The sequence below is a fragment of the Oratosquilla oratoria genome, chromosome 41 (genome assembly GCF_046742065.1).
Source record: "Oratosquilla oratoria isolate Oo_2021 chromosome 41, ASM4674206v1, whole genome shotgun sequence".
NCBI lineage: Eukaryota > Metazoa > Arthropoda > Malacostraca > Stomatopoda > Squillidae > Oratosquilla > Oratosquilla oratoria.
Window position 1 is genome coordinate 14,313,201 of NC_134817.1, and position 3,984 is coordinate 14,317,184.

Consider the following 3,984-nt stretch of genomic DNA (forward strand, 5'->3'; position numbering starts at 1 on the left):
ATGGAGATCTCGCCAGACGGAGAAAGGGAGAGACTCTGTGTGTAACCTAATACAGTGTAAATTTAGTGAGAAGAAAAAGGGAAAAAAAATAAATAACTTTGCTTAACCTAAGGACTTGACTGAAGCATGAGAAGTACAAGGCATGGGGCCTACTGAATAAGATGAACTTGGAAGTTAGTGAAACTGACGTAACGAAGGCATGGGGCCTTGTGACGAGTGAATTACGAGACTAATTGAAGTGTTGTGAGTCGTGGTGGAACAGTGGTGACAGAAGGTAACAGTTATCTTGCTTGCTTGAAACCGTCACCCAGCCAATCAGAAGAGATATGACGTCACGACTGAGGAGCAGCCAAGCAGAAGAAGGGATTAGAAGAAGAGATATGACGTCAGGACTGAGGACCAGCCAATCAGAAGAAGAGACATGGCGTCACAAGATCATATGATGCGTAGTGTTCCAAGCAACGACGACATGACGTCACAATCTTCTGCATTTCACTTATTATAACAACGTATCATTTAAAATTTTATTGGACCCAATACACACACACACACACACACACACACACACACACACACACACACACACACACACACACACACACACACACACACACACACACACACACACACTTTCAACGAACGGACGGCTTGAAGAACGTTTTGAAGAAAAGTGCCGATTGTGGATCCCAACGCAAAGAGAAGTGCCTTTTTGTATTTGCAGGGTGGGGGGGAAATTGCTCGTGGGGTAGTGGGAAAGTAAGGAAAGAGGAGAGGGGGAGGGATTACTGGGGAAATGGAAGGTAATGAGGAGGTGGAGGAATTGGCCCTGACGGGCCGCCGAAAGGTGGACAAACGACCGCAAGACGAGCTGGATGATGACGACATGTCTAATAGGAATGTGAAGATTATAATAGGTATAGATAGGAGCAATACAGTAGAAAGTGATGAGAATATTTTCAAGGGATTTAAAGAGGGTGGGGGGGACACAAACCCCCCCCCCCCCCCCCGACTGACAAGACTAGAAGAGAAGGTCGATAAGATGAACGAGGACTTGGAGCGTAGGTTCGGTAATGTTGACAGTATAATACGAAGAATTGAAAAATTGGAAGAACTAGAGAGGGCGAACAAAAACTTAACTAAGGAAATTGAAGAATTAAAACAACAGTTAAAAGAAGTAAAAGATGAGAATAAAGTCTTAAAGGAGAATAATATGGAGAACAAGGAGGGTTGGAAAAAAATTCAAGAAAATAGCAAGGTTGCATTCACTGACATAATCAGACAGCAAATGAATGAACAAACTGAAAACTCAGTTATTAAAGTGATGAGACAGAAGGAGAATATAGTAAGAGACTTAGCAGACAAAAAGAAATGTATAATTATATTAGGAATGGAAGAGAAACATAACCCAGATAGAACCACAAGAATCAAAGAGGAAAATGAAAAAGTAAGCCAATTACTAGAATCAGTTCAGGAAGATGAACCAGGAATTATGAAACAAATCGAAGAGAAATTTAGACTCGGAAAGTATAGCACAGACAAGACCAGACCAATTAAGATTAAATTCAAGTCACAAACAACGGCAGAGAATATCTTATCCAAAACAGGGAAACTAGCAACAAGTGAACAATACAAAAAGATCTGGATAAAAAGGGAAATGAATAAAGAGGAAAGAGAGGAAGAAAAGCAGAAAAGACTGGAAGCTAAGGCAAAAAACGAGAACAGAACGGAGTCAGAGAAAGAGAGATTCTATTGGAGAGTAGTGAACATGAAACTAAGGAAGTTCGACATACAAAAGAAAAACATAAGGGAAACAGAGAACACAATGGAAGTGGCAGAAAACTAAGAGTGTCTTACACAAATATAGATGGATTAATAACAGGATTGAATGAGCTGAATGATTATTTGAAAGAAAAAGAACCGGACATAATGGGAATTGTAGAAACAAAATTAAAAGGCCCACTACCACCCAACAGTGTAGGACATGATGCATACAATTATTGGATTAGAAACAGAGAGAAAAAGCAAGGGGGTGGAGTTATGTTCCTGACTAAGAAGGATATAAACGTGAAAGGTGTCATATATGGAAAGAATACAGTAGAGATGATTATATTATGATAGAAGTGGAAGACAGAGATAAGAAGAGCAGAAAATTTGTGATAAATTATGTGCCTCCAAAAACAGCCTCATGGGAGGAGAGTGAACATAAAAGTATGTTAGAGGACACAAAGATAACATTAAATAAAATAATGGAAGATGGAGGAAGAATAGTTATGATGGGCGACTTTAATTGCAAAGAAATCTGCTGGGAAGAAATGACAGTATAGGGTGGAGATGACTCATGGGGTAACGCTCTACTTGAGATGATTATTGACCACACAATGACACAATGGATACAGGAGAACACTAGGTATAGAAATGAAGAAGAACCATCGAGACTAGACTTATTAATTACATCTGAACCTAGAATAGTGGACAAGATTGAATATAAAACACCAATAGGTAAAAGTGACCACAATATTGATTGAACTGGAACTTAATGAAGAAAAATATAATCAAAAGAAATGAACAATATAGAAAAGGAAGAATGAATGTATGAAAAAACAAACTTTGATAAAATAAGAGAATTCTTTCAACAAGAAAACTGGGAAGAAATATACAAAGAAGAAACATCATTGGAAAAGAAATGGAATATTTTGACAAAAATTTACAAAAAAGGAGTGGAAAAGTATTCCCAAGACAAAAAACAAGAAAAAGAATATGTAAAAATGCTGGTACAACAAAAGTTGTAGAGAGTTAAAAGATAAAAGAGACAAAGCCTGGACCAGATGGAAAAAAGACAGAAAACCTGAAAAATGGAAAATATATACTGGTTTATAGAAATGAATATGTACAAACATGCAGAGAAGGAAAAGAGAAAAATATGAAAAAGACGGTCATAGAAAAATGTAAAGATCAACCAAAACTATTCTACAGATTTGTAAACAATAAACTGAAAAACAAACAAGACTTGGAGAAATTAAGACAAGGGGGAGTTGAATACACAGAGGAAATAGAAATGGCAGAAATTATGAACAAGCATTTTAAATCAGTGTTTACAAGGGAGAACATACAACCTGAAGAGATCGAATGGAAAGAGAAAGTCCCCCCTATGAAAGAAATAGAAGTAACAAAGAATGAAATAATGAAACAATTGAGTAATCTTGATGTCAGAAAATCACATGGACCAGATGAAATAGTGAACTGGATTTTGAAAGAATGTAGAAATGAACTGGCAGACAAAATACATAGCATAATAATCAGTTCCTTGAAAGAAGGAAGTTCCAAAAGATTGGAAAAAGGCAAATATAGTACCTATATATAAAGGGGGAAATAAAGAAGACCCTACCAACTATACACCAGTCTCTCTAACAAGTACAATAGCAAAAATTTGAGAAAGAGTTGTCAAAAGTAGATGGGTAAAATACTTGGAAAAAAACAACGTACTAAAGCCAAGGCAATTTGGATTCAGACAAGGACGATCATGCGTCACCAATTTAATATGCTTCTATTCAAGGCGAATAGATATAATACAAGAAAGAGATGGATGGGCTGATTGTGCATTTTCTAGACCTAAAAAAAGCTTTTGACAAAGTACCACATAAGAAGTTGCTTAAGAAACTAGAATCTGAAGGAGGAATACAAGGTAAATTACTAAATTGGATGGAAGACTTTTTGCAAGAAAGAAAAATGAGAGTAGTGATAAGAAACCAGCACTCAAAATGGAATGAAGTAATAAGCGGTGTCCCGCAGGGAACAGTTTCTGGCCCCAATAATGTTTGCTATATATATTAATGATATGGATGAAGGAAGTGAAAGCTATATGAGCTTCTTTGCAGACGATTGCAAAACTACTGAAAAGAGTGAAAACTGAAGAAGATTGTGAATCACTACAGAGAGATCTAAATAAAGTACAGGAATGGAGTAAGAAGTGGGAGATGGAGTTCA